Source organism: Halichoeres trimaculatus, unplaced genomic scaffold (assembly GCF_033239565.1).
Source record: "Halichoeres trimaculatus isolate MK-OKI-2021-1 unplaced genomic scaffold, fHalTri1.1 fHalTri1_scaffold_15, whole genome shotgun sequence".
NCBI classification, from domain to species: Eukaryota; Metazoa; Chordata; class Actinopteri; order Labriformes; family Labridae; genus Halichoeres; species Halichoeres trimaculatus.
The window spans coordinates 16727824-16744767 of NW_027437193.1; the positions used below are offsets into that span (position 1 = coordinate 16727824).

At 38.8% G+C, this 16944-nt stretch overlaps 1 protein-coding gene across 5 annotated transcripts in view; it reads left to right on the top strand.

Annotated features, from left to right (window-relative positions):
* tnr (tenascin R (restrictin, janusin)) overlaps window positions 1-16944 on the top strand; it is a 235844-nt gene that overhangs the window by 66230 nt on the left and 152670 nt on the right. For 3 of the 5 annotated variants that reach the window (XM_074688048.1, XM_074688046.1, XM_074688047.1), the window contains exon 1: window positions 14254-14296. The gene's annotated coding sequence lies outside the window, so the exon portion shown is untranslated. Of the gene's footprint in view, window positions 1-14246; window positions 14297-16944 lie in introns of those variants that run through there. The other 2 variants (XM_074688049.1, XM_074688050.1) reach the window with 1 other exon arrangement.

A 16944-nucleotide genomic window follows, 5' to 3' on the forward strand; every position in this document is an offset into this window, starting at 1 on the left:
GGTTAGCAGGGGGTTATGGGAAACAGAACCAGAACGGAATGTGACAAGACCGCAACCCTAATCCTAACTCCAGCATGAAGCCCTGCTGACCAAACAACCTGCGTATTCACCCACCGATGTTTTCATTGACATTAATGGTCTGTCTCTGACTTATTACTGTTTTCACCTGTATGCAGCAAATGTTTTTGTGCTCTACAGCTTTTAAAGCCTCACTCAGTGATAAACACTACAACACCTTTCAAAAGTACTGGAACCTATTTTTCAAAAAAGCCTGACTTTATTCAGTCTTAAAGTTTGAAATCAGTGATGTTTTTAGTAGGGCTTTGGGGATATACTATTCACGTGATTTGATTCTTTTACAATTTTTGGGGCGCTAGTTCGATTTAAATTGCGATTCTTTGATAATTATGTTTTTCGGTTTGCTTTTTTAACACCAGACCATGTGAAAGAGTTAAAAGATGATGATAATGTCTACAGACTATATCAGGAGCCATATTTTCCCATAAAATGCACATCACGTGGGTCAGAAACAAACATTTTAACCTCTGCTGGAGAAAAGTGGTAATGTTTTTCCAGTCCAGTTTATAAACAAAGACTGACATGAATAATTCTAATTTGAAAAATAAAAAATAAAATAATAATAATTGTCAAAGAATCCCAATTTTAATATTTTCAAAGAATTTTTTGTTTATTTCTCCCACCTCTATTTTTTATTGTTAATTATCATATAATTACCAGATGTAAAAGGTAAATCTGCTAAAATATGTAACTTAGATAACTTCAGACCAACTGCTCTGGCCAACATACTTGCCAAAGTGTTAAAACTGACCATTTTAGATCAGCTTCAAGGACACATTACAACCATAGACCAGCGATTTGTTCTTTCAGAGTTTGTTGACATAGATCTATGGACTTAAAATAAGTAATGACAACTGTTTTTCATCATATATTTAAAAGATGAAGAAATCCCATTAGTCAAAGTGTCTATAAAAGATATCTATAAAAGAAACTCTGAGATGAGTTTTCCCTCTTGTCTGGTTGCAGTGTGAGTTTTAGAGTTTGCCTCTTTCTCTTTGTTTGGGACACAAGTCCAACTTTCAAATGAAATCACATGTCAAATAAATTTCTTCCAACATGGTGTCTAATCGGTGCTCACCACCAAGATTTTATTTTTTGAAAAAAAAAAAAAAAAGACAAAAAAAAAATGTTATCTGATGTATAACCCCTTGATTGACAGCTCTGTAGAGTAGTACAGCTCCTGTGTTGCTGTGACTGGAAACCCAAAAACGGGGCTTGTGATATGTGCATAACAGTGCAGCTCAAGTTGTCTGCCTGAGCTAGCTCGCAGGTTTCGCTCCATATCACCAGAGCAAATGTCAGTGCCTGTCATGTGAGGAGTCTTTACTTCAGTTTTGAATATCAAAGGATGACTCTATACACATTTTTACAGCGTAGTAGAATGAACGAGGTTGTGACAGTACAGAGATGTCTGTCTGCTGTGGTTTCCGGGTGACCTCTACCACTAAAGAGTCTCATAACCCTGCGCTTTTCCTTTATAATCATTAGCATGTCTTTTCTGGTGCTGGAGAGGTTATTTTCTCCAGTGCCTCCATGTTTTGTGTTAAGAAGGTGTAGTATTCATGCTTTTTGCCAGAGGAACCCTTTATACTTGGCCTCTCCTTTCTTCTCCTTTCTCTCGTAATGAGCGGCTCTACATTCGAGGTGAGTGCAGAACAGATGTGAGCTATAAATCGACTAATCAATGGCCCCAAAGTTGGTCCCTGAACAATATTGTAGGAAAACGGCTTGAGTGAGCCCCATTGATTCAGCTTCACAAATCGTTATTCCTCCAAGAAAGGCTGACCTTGAAAGACAAAAAGGTCGTTATTTGTCACTTCAACACCAGGAAACTTATTCTTTCTAGGTTGTTGCCCCTTGATTAAACCCTTATCTTCGTGTTTGCTCACTGATTCCTCTTACATATTTAAAAATGATTTAATGTGCACTCCTTTTTATCATTGGAACCTCTCCTCGCACCCTGCATCATTATCTTATCACTCAGGTTGAAGCTCAAAGATGAGTTGATAGGATGAGATATGGCCGAGTTTTTGCCAACTCATCATAAAATAGTGCAAAACAGCTCCATTTTTCCTGGAAGGGTCAGGCCTTTTGCGACAGTGCTGCAGAGGAAGTTCCCAGCACCATTATGTCATCAGGAACAAGAGGACAGAGGGGGACAGGGTGCTACAAAAGAAGCTATTTTAATTAAAGCTGGCAGATTTACTCGCCTAGCTGGGTTTAAAGCATAGGCGGCCCAGGCCGACGGGGGCCGAAGAAACGGTTGTAAAAATGACTCATGCCAGGCGGGGGTTAGAAAAGAGACCCTTGAGAGACAGGCGGGGGAATTAAGGTGGAAAGTCGGAGGCTGTTCTGTAATGAGGACAAATAGCTGAGAAGTTTGTCGTCTGTCAGAGGGTCTGGAGCTGGCCGAGGAAATATGCACGGTGCTGTATACTTTCAGCTCTGTGACATTTCAGCTGCGCTGTGCTCTTTAGTTAGAGAGGAGGAGGAGAGGCGGGGTGAGGTAACAACAAGAAAGGTGAAAAACACAAATAAAAGCCGGAATAAAACAGGGATTGTCCTCTATTTTGTTTCTTCTTTCACTGTGAAAATGTGTCGGTGACATGCTGGGAAAACGGTTGTATAATAAAACTCAATCAGTCTTGATTTAGATAGCTCCAAATGACACTTCAGTTGAAGAAAAAGAATAATCAGAGCGAGAGGTGTGCATATGGACTTGAACTAGGATCCTTATTTTGTTCCAAATCTAGATTTTTATCTAATGGGCAGGTCTGCACAGGTTACAGAGCAGGGCTACACGGTACCTTTTGTTTTGTTATTTTAAGGGAGCTGATATTTATCCAGCATTGAGCAAGCACTGAAACGGAGGAAAGGCAAAACTTTGTGAAACAGGTTGAAACCTTATGCTGGATCAGGCTCGTTGGCAGACGTCAATCAGCTGCAACTGACTGGGCTGAGAGAGAGGGTTCAAAAGAGAGTCAACGAGTGAGAGATCGACAATATTTTAGTGCAAAACCTCTGGAGCATTTTGATTTACAAGTCTGATTTGCAGCATAATCTGCAGCTGACTGTCTACATCCCACTGTGTTTGACGGTTAGCTGAAAAATTGTGGCGTAAGGAATGCAATGCTCATATTACCAGTTGAAGGCTCATTTCTGATGAAAACCCTAATTTATCTTACTCACCATTAATTGCAGCATGTCTATAGTAAATATTAATTCATCACAGCATGTTTCAATTTATTTTACTGAGCAGGTTTTAAGTCCTTGATTTTAATGATGCCAAACAGTTCTTTCTTCTTTTTCTGCTTCTCTAAAAACTGAGGCTCTTGTGTTTGCATCAGATTTGTATCCAGTGATATTATTGAAGGATCTTACCTGCAGGGCTCCAGAGGTGTCCCATGCTTCTTGGTTTTTCTAACTCTGAATCCATCTGCATGGTTCAAGTGTTTCATTGCTGATGGGATCAAATGTGTGTGAGCACATCTTTGTTTCTGTAGGGATGGGTGATCAAACTCAGACTGGAATTCCCTCTGGTGGAAGCATCTTGGGTTTGAGGTCTTGGCTGTTTTTCATTCTCAGCTTGTACGTGTGATTCTGCATTTGCTGGACTATGTGTGAAATGTTCAACCAACCCAAACCACTTTCAAACTGTGTGCAATTGGGGATGGGTATTTTTCACATTTTAAGATATGGTAGTGATGCCTGGTACCACGCAATTGGTACCGTTTATGTTTTATAATAAAATCTCAATGTTTTCCGATATAACATATTTATTTCTGAATATATAACCTTAAAATGCTTTGTTCATGTCCAGCATTGAAAATCCCCTATTTTATCACTCCCTCAGTCACAAGGATGCAGTTAGCTACCAAAACATGGCACCGAACGTAAATCCGTACTGCGTACTAGTAGTACCTAATTCAGTACCCATCCCTATGTGCAATGCTTGGGACGTGTCTCTGTGTTGGTTTTTTTGTTGCTGCTGTCATGTTCCGTGTTTTGTAGTTGAAGATTATCCCTTTGCTCAGCAGCTTTGGAGAAGGGCACGTGTTCCTGAAAAGTGTTGTTAACCACTAAATCAAAGGAGTGCAATGTCCAATTCATGTCAATATGGTGCGCAGTTGTTCTGGGATAACTTTGATTGGTCACTTTATTCTGGGGATGTCCCAATACCAGCCTTTTTCAAGGCATTGGTGCTCGGGAAGGCTGTAGATAATAGCAGCAGATACTCTAAGCAAAAAAAAAATCTTACATTTATTGAGTCCTCCTCGCCACTAGATGCTGCTAATTGCTGCGGTTTAAAACCACTGTAAATCTGTGCCAGGTCCTTTTCAGACAATATGAATGAACCAGGAAGAGTTAACAGTTAAACTTTTTTATTTTGTACTTAAGTGTACTTTAAAAAAATACTTAAACTCTGATAGCTGTTATTTTTGTTGTGCACTTTTAATTTTTTTAATATTGATCAAAAACGTTCTAAACTCAGTGAGTATTTTTTTATTTTATTTGGACTTAATGGCATAGTGACTGATCTATCTTTGATCAAAATGATCTGTCACTGTTAATTGAAATTTTATGTATCAAAACGGCTTGTAGTACCAGCACTTGGTATCAGTGAGTACTCAAGAGATATAGTACTCGTACTGGTATCGGGCTGCATAAAAAGTGGTATCGAACGTCCTTAATTCATACACACATTATAAGTGACCATCTTTTGGTTTGGAGTGCATGAAACTATTTTTCATTGCAATGTCGACTGGTCACCGTCTTCTAACCTGATGACGTATCTTAGATTTACCTCTCATTTAGCAGGTGCTGTAGTTAACTTCTTCAGTTATAGCCCACTCTAGCTCCCAGAGAGGAACCAATGCCACTGGTAAAAACTGTGGAAACCTTTAAATATCATGGCCCAGATCTGGTCTGCCAGCTAAGCTTCTCTGAAAATTCAGAGCATAAACCATTTCCTCTGAGCTCATGGAGTCCCTCTGATATCTGAAAAAAAAAAATGTCCGATGAGAACTACTGCCCGACTTGAAAAGAAATGCTTTTTGTTTGTCATTTTGTTGCTCTGCCTGTTTGTTCTATTGACTGTGTGAAAGTGGCTGTGCCCACATTATGCCTCTGGAGAACCTTGGACAAATTTCCACAAGAGTGGACAGTAAAAACTTCTATTCTATTCTATTCTATTCTATTCTATTCTATTCTATTCTATTCTATAACACAGTACTCTGGTGGTCCTTGTGACATGGTTTCCTGCTGCCACCCGTCTGATTAGCTGCCATTGTGTGCAAAGCTTGTAGGTGGTAACTCAAACTCAAAGCATTTCCGTAAGTTTATTATTCCATCTGACAAAAAAGTGCATGTCACTTTTGAACTGTAAAAAAAGCTGTCGGGGAGTTTTTTTGTTTTTGAGTTATATAAAGCATTCAAAAGAACAGTGGTGTTGAAATTTTCTAGCGGTGTGCACAAAGAGCCTTGTTTTTTGTTGGAGGGTTGACGTCAACCAAAGTGCACTGTCTCCTTCTACTGTATCATGGCCTGCAGTAAACAGAGAAGGACAAAAGTGAAATTAAAAAGTCTTGTCAAGATGGAAGTGTAACTACTAGCCTTCCCTTACATTGTCAGCTGTCCTAAGGTTGTTAAAATGACAGATCAGATCAGACAGATCTTTGCATACTAGTTTTCTTCACTCTCAAACTAATGCTACAGCTCCCTCAGCAGTAGATTTCTGATTGCGTATATGATCCAGTGTTTCCCACAGGATTTTAAGAGACTGTGGTGGCAGGGTCGCTGACCCTCGGCGGTTTTAATGTGTGTGTACGATTTTAAGCACGATGTATCGCCCTTACAGTAAGTGCAGTTTGGGACCATGGACATGAACGTACGCTGATAAATAAGAACTTACAAAGGCATATCAGAAATATTTTAAATTTGATTCAGAAACAAAACCAAAAACTCACTTACTCACAATATTTTGAAAAATTTACTGAACAGCATTTCAACAACAGGTTATTTACACTATTTCCATGATCTGTGATCCATTATCAGGCTACTGAGACTGTAGCCTACCGTTATTCTTCTTCTCTCTGCTCCCTTATCTGGATTTAGGACTGTTGTGTTTTCATTATTTTTTTTCTACAGTGACTGCAGAAAATAGTTTAAATAAATAAAGATGCCTAAATTTGCTAAGGCCCACTTCATCACAAAATGTAGCCTAAATCAATGCAAGATCATTTTCTGACTGATATTTCCTGATATTGCTGTGTATCTGGCTTTGAGAGAAATTCAGCTTCTTCCATGCTCTCTCCGTATGTTGTGTTCACCATCTTACGCTGATGTCGCTATAAAATCCCACAGCGCACATGGCTACTTAATATGCACGTACTGATTTGCATTGACCATATATGGTTACGTTCGGGCGTGCTGAAGGCGGGAAACGAGGTGTGTTCACGTCACCGCATTTACGCTGTTCTCGGCGCGGTGTGGTTTATCACAGGGAATAGCGTGCAGCCGTGTGTACACAGAGTTTGATAGATCTGAAAAGAGTGTATATATTTTGGTCGTATGCACGTTTTGCCTTTTCGTCGTAAGTGAAACTTAAGAGGACTTGTACACGCTGTAAAAAATGAGGCCCCAGGAGAGGAGACCATGAAATAATAAGCCGCGTCAGCTCGTTGGGATGGTAACAGGTGATTGTACTGTGTGCCTGCACTGACTCTGAATGCGCTATGATATTAAAACAGTGTGGTCGCTCTCGTTACTGAAACTCTGGAACCGAGACGTGCGCTGTGCAGCCGGTCCTCTTCCAGTGAAGGGAGGCAGACAGCGCAGTGAGCTACTGTGGCCACGGCTGCAGTTAGCATGAGCGCTAATGCCCAAAAATGCACGTACCTCAGAGTCAGACGCCCCGCTCCAGTGTCTCTGGAATCTGGTTTGCGTCAAACGTCAAGTAAAGAGCGACGTGTATGAGCGTGACCAGTGCGCGCGCACTCTTGTTCTTGCTTGTTTACGTGCGGTAGGAAATTACAGCTGTGCAATGATCTGACCGAGTGACGGATCGTATTTTTTTCTCCATATGAGACTGTGGCGGGGCCAAATGAGACTGTGGCGGGCCGCCACAGTCTAATTAATTAATGGGAAACACTGTGATCATATAAATCTCTCCTTTAGAGCACATGCTGTACTGTAGGCAATTTGTGACTTGAGCTCTTTGTGTGTATGTTTCAGTGTGTGTCAGTGTGTGATTTTGGCAGCTATCAAACACACTGAGTACATGTGTAAAGTGTGGCACATGTAGCAGCTGCTGTCCTCTTACAGTGCCAGATTCTGATGGAGCTCAAAGAAGTGTGGTTATACGATCCTGGGTTCAGGCGTGTCACTTGTTTTTCTGTTTACAGCCACTCTGATGGTGAGAAAATCATCCATCTCCAACCATCATTTCTTTTTTTAACCTTTGATTTTTATCTTTTAACTCTCTCCTCCAAGCTGTTCAACGTCTGCAGCAGGAAGCTGTTAAAATACCCCCACACTCCCCCGCCCCCGCACACATATACCTACAGTCTCCCTGTAAAGGTACAGCCTGCTGTGACAGCCGATATATGTCAGCACTGTCACATCCTCCCTCCCTCTTGTCTCTTTAAAGGAATTTATAATTTAAATCCACCATCTGCAAATTCCCCTCTTCATGTCTTTGTCTGCTTGAGTCATTTTTTACGCTTTTCATAATCTTTTTTAAGAACTCGACAAACAAAGAGACAGGGACAGATTTGCTGGGAACAATGCCATTTTCAATAAAGCCAAACAATAGACGAGATCTGTCAGAAAAGTTTGGAAAATTAGGCTCTTTTGTTTCCGAGGTGCTTGAATATGAACATATCTCTGAAAATATTTCAGTTTCAACAAACTGTGCACTTTTCAAAATGAAACACTCGTCACCATGTTGGGTTTTTTTTTTTTATTTCCTGGCGTCTCATGCCAGTCTTATTCTGGGGAACAGGTGGAATTTTTATCGATTTTAAAGCAAGCCAGGCTGTCGTTTGAATAAAAAGTGTTTGGCTGTCAAAAGATAAAAATAAATGGCCTCAGAGAGGAGCCACAGAAAGACTGGGGTACAGCTGGTGAAATAAATAAAGTGATAAATGTACATTTACTGTGGGTATGAAAGAATTCTTTTCAACTTTATTTTTTCACATTTTAAAGGGAGTGTGAGGAGTTTCAGTCTAGTGCTGATGGTGAAACCTGATTATTTTTCACCAGTGGTTATTTCTTTTTATTAAAGTTTTGTAAGTCAAGCCATTATTTGGAACCAGTCATGCAGGGATTTGGATTTGGATTTAATGTTTGCCAGTATGTGGATACTTAACTGCTTTCTGAGGACAAAAACGTAAAGATGTTTGCACATTTACATCATGGAGACAGTTGTCTGGACAGCAGAGCACTCATAAAGACACTGGGCTTTTTGGGGTAACATTAAATTAGTACGTCTGGTCACTTTCTGTGAGCCAACTAGCAGCTATAACTCAAAGTTCACTAATTTTTGTCACCATCAAGTTACAGTGGATAGATTTGCATTGCTAGAGACAGAAGTTGTACCTCATCTTTCTGTATCTCTAAAAACATGTTGACAAAGAAAAGTTGTGTTAAAAAGTAGGGATGGGTATCTTTCACATTTAAAATGATACGACACTGATGCCCAGTACCTGGCAATCTGTATTTTTCAATTTAACATATTTATTCTCTTTCAATATATAAGCTTGCAATGCTGTGTTCATGTCCAGCATGGAAAATTGCTAATTCTTCTACTCTCACAGTCACAAGGATGCATTTGGGTACCTACACAAGGTATCATTTGATTTTACGTGAATTGGTACCCAGTACTTTTGACTGTACCTATAAAAGTACCTAATTTGGTACCCATCCCTATTAAAAATGGATCTGTATTCCAGATATATAAAGCACACTTTGCTAAGAGCTCATGGGAAATGCAGTCTTCATCTCAGAAAACAGAACTAGTTTTGTTTATAGGGCTTACCAGACAACACAACATTAAAACTCCTTACAGTGCCTTTATCGAGGGATGCACGATATTATCGGCACAATATCGGTATCGGCTGATAAAAGTTTAAAAACACGTTTATCGGTATCTGCAGATATGAAAATTTCTGCCGATAGGCACAGCCGATAAGGTGCTATTCAGTTAGGATTATAATTATTTTCCATCTGAAAAATAAGCTCCTTAAATAAAATGTAGCACTTCATTTATTTGCACTGCAGAGCTCTGTGTCTGTCACCAGGTTGTTACAGTAGCTCTAAAATAATCAAATGCAACTTGGTTATGTTTAAAAATGCATTGTACATTTAAAGTTCATGTGATCTAAAGAAATTATTTTTCTGTATTTCAATACTGAATGTCTTGAGTTTGAAAAAATAATACATTTATTATTTATGGTCAAATCAAATGTTTTTTGTCTTGTTTTATGTGTGTATCTTAAACAAATAAGACCGTCACAATAAGAGTAACATATAAATTCCAGTACAGGATAGACTTAGCTTTCTTTACAGTGAAAAAAACAAACAAACTTGTGATTATCGGTATCGGCCAAAAAGGGTTTCGATATATCGGCATATCGGATATCGGCAAAAATCAAATTTCGTGCATCCCTACCTTTAACTTATATTCCCAGTTCAGGTGTGATGTTAAAGCACCAATTTCAATTGGTATGATGAATTTTATCAAACATGGCTCAAACTTGGAAAAGCTCCTGACCTATCTGTCCAACCTTTTGACTGATGGCAACTGAGTGTTGAACCCTAAAAAATATAATAAACCCACATATTTGTCACATATGTTGGAAAAGACACATAAATACTTTTCACATACTGCTTGAATCGAGTTTCCCTTCAGAGCAGCTAAATTCACAAACTTATCTTTCTTTATATAAATTCTTCTATCTTTCCTTCATATACCTGCCTTCAGCTTATCAAGTCTTGGATATTTTCACTCTCTTACCTTCAGCAGAGTTATCAGGTTGGCTGGGTTTACTTAAAAAAGAGCTGTCACTCAAAGGGTAACCTCAGTACAGCATGAACTCTCAAAAACTGTATAGCTTTCCTGAAAACACCCAGTGCCCATCGCCTTTACTTTGGCTTCTTTACAGCATTTTTCTTTGTTGGATGTGCTCGCCTACCCATCTTCTGGTGAGATTATACTGTTGAGAAAATCAGATGCGCTCAATATGGGAGTCCTTCTGTCTGCCTCAGCTTGCTTTGTTTTCTCATTTGGAGCCTATTATTTGCAATTGTAGCACACCTGTATTCAACCCTGGTGCAAAAATCTCCAAATATTTGCAAAGCATTGTGCTAAAAAAACTTTCTGTCTAGCTGACCTTGATGTGAATTCTCTGTTTGTTCTTGCTTTCATGTGTGTCTCTCTTTGTGAATATACAGCTTGTTTAATTGTGCCTGGTTGTTTCTGTGGCTGTTTTTCCTCTTTAATGAGGGAAGAACACTTATTTTTATCCAGTCTTGTAAATCCACAGAGGCATAGAAAAAATGGGTGCTCCTGCAAATCATAACACTTATTATGTTGGTGCTGAATATAACCTGTCTGTGTCAGGCTCTTCCTCTCTGCTCAAACTGAGCCTGCGACCTCAGGCTCAGTTAGAACCACTCAGGGGGATTGATAAGAGCTGCAGCTGTTTAGCTGTGTGTCTATGTGTTTACCTGCTTACATAAAGTTAGTGACACAGGCGGTTCAAACAGGTGTTTAACAAACACTTGAACTTAAGCAAACACTGATTGGAAGTCAGTGCGCCGGAACAATGTGGCAGTTTCATTAGCCTGATGAGAGAAGCTTCTCAAAAGAGAGTATCTTATGCAACAGCAAAGGTCATATCCTGCAATGCTTGCTCTCACACACACTCACACACTCTCATACACACACCCTGCTGTTATCAGGAATCTGGAGTCTCAGGTGCTGGCTCATATCTCAAGTGTAAAATGAGCGTCATTTCTGCTGTCCTTCAGAAAGTTCTATTGAAGCATGTCTGCACAGCGTGTGCTTCAATGTTTTCATAGAGAGGAGTGTTACCTAATAGAGACAGTGATGCAAAGGTTGTTAACGTGGGAGCTAGAAGTTGAACTTAGATCCTAACATCCTTAAGTGTAATTATGACAAGGTGAGCTGACTTACGAAGAATTATACAAATAGGTAAAAAAAACAAAAAAACAAAGCAACGTAACGCTTTATTTTTGGGAGAATGTATGGTTAGCAGGTAGTTATGGGTAGTAGAACTAGGGCTGGGGGATATATCGAGTATCCTCGATGTATCGCGGGCTTTTGCACGTGGGATGTATAAAACGTCCATGTTGCAATTATCGAGTATAAACACAAAACTAAATGTTTTCAGTTGTCAGAACGTAAATCTCTTTGGTGATTCGCTCGTTTCACACTGCTGCTCAGCTGGTCCTCCTCTCACAGCGAGCACCACGCTCCCCCGCCCACCCAGAAAAATTCTTCTGCGCATGCGTGTTATGATAGAAGAGGAGAGAAGAAAAGTCACTTGCACGTCTTATTAGTCTCGGGTTGCAGGTTCCTGGGGCTTGTTTTCTAAAGTGTAGTTGCTCATTTGGGTTTGCTTTGCTGCCTGTATGATCCCTGATTCTCTTCCAGCTCTCCACAACGAGAAACAAACAAGGAATGTTTTTAACTTTCACTTTCGCTTTTCTGCGGACTCTGCCCTCTCTCTGAGTGCCGTTCGGTTAAAGCACTCAGCTGTGAACTGCTCAAAACATGACGGCAGATGAGTTTGATGCTATTTTACAGCTGAATACTAATAACTGCTAGCTGGGATATTATCAGAAGACAAACCCAAATCCAATACAATTCAACCAGACCCCATCCTAAAGACAGAAATGACTAGAGTTCTTTCAGCATGAGCAACATTATCCAGGTAGCTGATTTATGGAAATAAAAGTAATATTTTCTCCAACTTTAGTTCATAATATTTTGAAAGTATAATATAATATAATATAACATAATATAATATAATATAATATAATATAATATAATATAATATAATATAATATAATATAATATAATATAATACAATATAATACAATATATAATATAATATAATATAATATAATATAATATAATATAATATAATTCAATATAATATAATATAATATAATATAATATAAAGCCAGTTGAATATATCTGAATGAATTATTTTACTGGAACTAAAAATATGTAACTACATAAAGTTTGGTTTAAAATAAAAGGTTTGCTAAACTTTACCTGATTGAGATTTTCCCTTTTTGCATTTCAGTTTTAAAATTCCAACTAAAAGGTCTGCTTGAATCCTTATAATGATGTCATTTTATGCATCAAAGGGTTGGATTTAACATTAATATGGTGATCTAGAGGAGAAATCAGAATATCGAAATATATATTGTGTATCGAGATATAGCCTAATAATATCAAGATATTAGATTTTGGCCATATCGTGCAGCCCTAAGTAGAACCCTGACAAAACTGCCTGCTAACTGAACCTATCTCATGATTACCTGTCCACTAACTCAGTGGTTTTCAAGTGGTGCCCCCCCCCTGGGGGGCACCAGGAGGGCCTTAGAAAATTGGAGGGAAGGAAGACACACTAAAGTTTTTTTTTTATTATTATTATTATTATTTTTTTTTACATCATACATTCTGTAGATGGCAGTGTGGAGTAGTGCGCAAATATCCAATTAAATGCTGATAAGAACCAATGGTTATATGCTTACTGTCTACGGTGTCAAGAAAGAGGAAAGCTAAGTGTACTGGAACGGTTTTCTTTGGATTGATTTGACACGACTTGTGACTGGCGTCTTGTATTGCTCAAGGTACTGAAAGTTAATAACCGTCTCCAAGGGGTTGTTTGAGAATATGGACCAATCAGAATTAAGCAGCTTTAACAGCAGGAATATCAGTAATAATGTCATATCCATGTTATTTTTGAGCAGTGCTTGCACTAGATGTCCAAAAAAAAACACATTTTAGTTTCTATCCAAGAGTCAAACCAATGAACCAACACTGTGAAAAAACCTTTTAACAGAGGTCACAGACTCCGGAAAAACTTTATCATACAGACATGTACAGACATTTTTTTTCTCACAGGAAATGTGCCCTGCTGTGGCTTCAGCACTGTGTTTGCTCTTGTCTTGGGGACATAATAACAGCTGCCAGTCGTGAGTCACACAACGAGCCATTTTATTCACACATAAATTCACTGCTCTTTATGTCTCGAAAAGACAAGTTAAAGCAATTCTTTTCTGTAGTGGTTGATCTGTCCTCTAATTTAAGTTTTTTTTCTGTAGAGATTCAGTACAGTGAAGTAACACTGTGATGATCCGTGCCTTTATCTCGTCTTTGATGATGTTGAATAGCAGCAAGTTTTTGCGAAAGAAGTAAATGATAGCTCATGTTACAATTTATTTATCTTTACTTGTTCTGAGACAGCCTTGACAAGCTCCTTTTTTGCAGCCTGTTTAGCATAATGATGGTGGGTGAGGTAAGGCATTATGTGTGGTGTATTCTCTGAGTGTTTTATATATATATTATATATATATATTATATATATTATATTATATTATTAATTAATATATATATATATTAATTAATAAAAAATGAAATAAAATATTTCAAAAGTCCACTTGCTTGATTTTCGCAGTGCTCATTTTTTCATTCATGACCGATGCTGACATTAGCATGAAAGGAAACCCTCAACCCTATGCTTTATCAACCGTTTTCAAACCAATTCTTTAATATGCCTTTAATTCTTCATCCTTAGAGTATTTTTAAGTTTTATTAGCACAGCACTGGTGGCGATGGAGCACAGTGAGGAAGGGAAGTTGCAGCGCACTCTGTAGCGTCTGTGGAGGATGCTCAATTTTGGTGTGATCATTCTCTAAAAGTCTTTTCTTTGCGTATCTCTGTTGCTTGCAACTGATCAGAAGCATTTTTTTTTTTTTTTTGCATAATACAGGGTAATGTAGCTGTTTCAACATTCTTGTTTTTTCCATGTCTGTGTGATGGATTAAAATTAAACACCTAAGAAAGCACCAAATACTTCACATGTTTAAAACATCCTAAACATCTAAAACCTCTCTCCTTCTCTTGACAGCTGTGGCCCAGAGGAGCAACAACAGAAGGATCAGCTCAGGTGCTCTCAGGGTGAGTCGCATTCAGATATTTTACACTCACCAGCCACTTTCCCAGGTACACCTGTTCAACTGCTCGTCGACACAAATATTGCATTAATTACATGTAGGGATGGGCACCGAATAAAGTACTGTTATAAGTACTGACCGAATTCTGTTAAAAGTACTGAGTACCGATTCATGTAAAATCAAAAGGCACCATGTTTAGGTACTTAAAAGCATCCTTACACTGTGAGGGAGTGGAAGAGTAAGCAATTTTCCATGCTGGACATGAACACAGCTTTGCAAGGTTATATATTGATGGATAAAAATGTCAAATTAAAAAAAAATCATACTTTATAATTAAATAAATTGATATTTTTTACCACATAAACACAAAAAGTACCTAAAATTGGTACCATTGAGTGCCTGTACCGAATGTCAGGCCAGGTACTGGCTGGTACTGTCTCGTTGCAAATGTGAAAGGTACCCATCCCTGACTGCAACTTAAGGTCAAGCTGATATTTAAAGCGAGGTGTATTCACATGGCAACAATTAAACACCTGGGAGGACCAAGAGTGAAGAAAGTATCAGCCTGTTTGCATTTTGCTGCAATAAGTAATAGTTGTCTGTTTGACGCTGTGCATCGTTTTCTGTGTGTCTTTAATGTCCTGGAAGTTGTTCATACTGCCTGAGCCTGAGTTTTCTCTGTGAAGCTCTGTACATCTCTACGAGAAAAGGTCTATTTTCTACCTGTATGTATCCCTGGATGCCTCCTTAAGCCACATTAGCACTGAAGCAGATACTTATTAAGTACTACACATTGTATCTCAATGATGAAGAGGCTCCAGTACTCTTCACATAATATATTTGCTGCATAGCCTACTTAGAAAAGGTAATGCAACTTTTCAAAAGATGTAGAAGTTATGCAGAAAGATAAAAGGAATGTGGAGAGAGGCATATAATTGAATGTAAAGCTTTTTATTTCAATATAGGAACACTAAGCAGTACACATTGCTGTCACAATCAGCTTGTATCCAACACTAAACAATCCAACTGCTTTACACTTCTGGTAGTGGAAACAGCAGTGATTCACAGTGAATTGAGGATCACACATTATCTGTGTTACTTTGAGGTCTTCATTATTTCAATTATGTCTGTTCTGCTGAAGGACTCAGAATTCAGAGGATGGAAATGCAAAACATTTAGACATCTGTGAACTCAAGCCTGCATGAAACCACAAGTCCACATGTCTCTTTATGAAGTATTTTAAGTTAAGTACTGAAAGTAACAAAAGCAAGAGTAATATTAGTGACAATCCTCAAAGAGCCATTGAAAAGCCATTTTTTCAGTCATTACCAAGGTCTTAATAAAAGAACTCTCAGACCTGTGTAAAACCTGCTCCTCACCAAAGTGTATTGATCACACAGCATCCTTGGGTTTACCTCAAGAGTGTTTCATCCTTCCCATCAAATATTTCACTGTTGTCAAAGTTTGTTTTGACCCTGTGGTGGAGAAGCACTTGGTTTGAAGCTCACAGCGGTGGGCAGTGAGGAGGATGGAGGCGGCGCTGCGTGTTTGCCTTTCTAATTAGTTCTCATAGGAAACCCGCCATTGATTGTTGCAAATGCGCATTGATTTCGCACAGGGCCCTACACTCTCACGTCTGTGCTAAATGCCACAGGACGGATGATGTCTGCGTGATGGTAATGTCTGTAACATCAGTATGTCTTTTTATGTTGGAGCGTGTGTTTCTGCTTATTAACATGTGTCTGTGTTTAATGAGAATTGGTCGGGGTTGCTGACGAATGGGAAAGCGGCTGCATTCCTTTTGGCTGAGGAACCTTAATTGAGAAACATTGATCTAGCCGCTGGCAGCACTGTGCTTACTTGCACATGGAGATAGCCAAAGGCTATTGGCAAACTGTTTGTTCTCATAGGATAAAATCACAAGACTTTCCTCTCTGTGGTCTAAACAGATCACTATGTCAGAAGGTCAAAAAGAGTGCTACAATTTATCAGCCTGTCTCCTTCCATGTTTAGTCACAAAATGCTGGCTGATGCCAGGATTCACTGAGGACATTAATCATCCACAAATAAATTGTGCTCATGCTGCAAATGTTGAAATGACAATATGTCAAATGCAAATGAATGCAAAATAAACTCAATCATTAAAAAGTGCTTTTTCAGACCAGTTGCAGTAACATACAACCAACAAAATGCTTCCCTCGTCCTGGTTGCATTTAGAACTTTAGTGATGAGGGAGAAAAGTTTTTGTTTAAAAAAAGAAAAGCTTTCAGTATTGCACAGGAGGCACTCTGTACAAAACAAGGCTACACTCTGTTTTTACTATAGAGAATATGCCGCTGGTGGTAGGAAAATATGATTCTGTTCACACAAGCAATAGATGTTGAAGTTCAGTCAAAATCCCAACACTCAGAGGGAAAAAGCCTGATTCGGGTTTTGTGATTCAAACACAATAGATGTTGTGAGTTTTGAAGAGGCCTATCAGAATATCATGGGCAGGACTGACAATATCATGCTGTTGGTTTTGCAGTTTTTGCACTTAATGTTTTCTGATGTGACAGGGTTTTTTCTTCAGCAGGGTTCAGCCCAGGCTCAGTGCTTGTCGGCTAAGTGGATGCTTCGTTTTGGCCCATAATCTCACAGCCGATGCTAGCC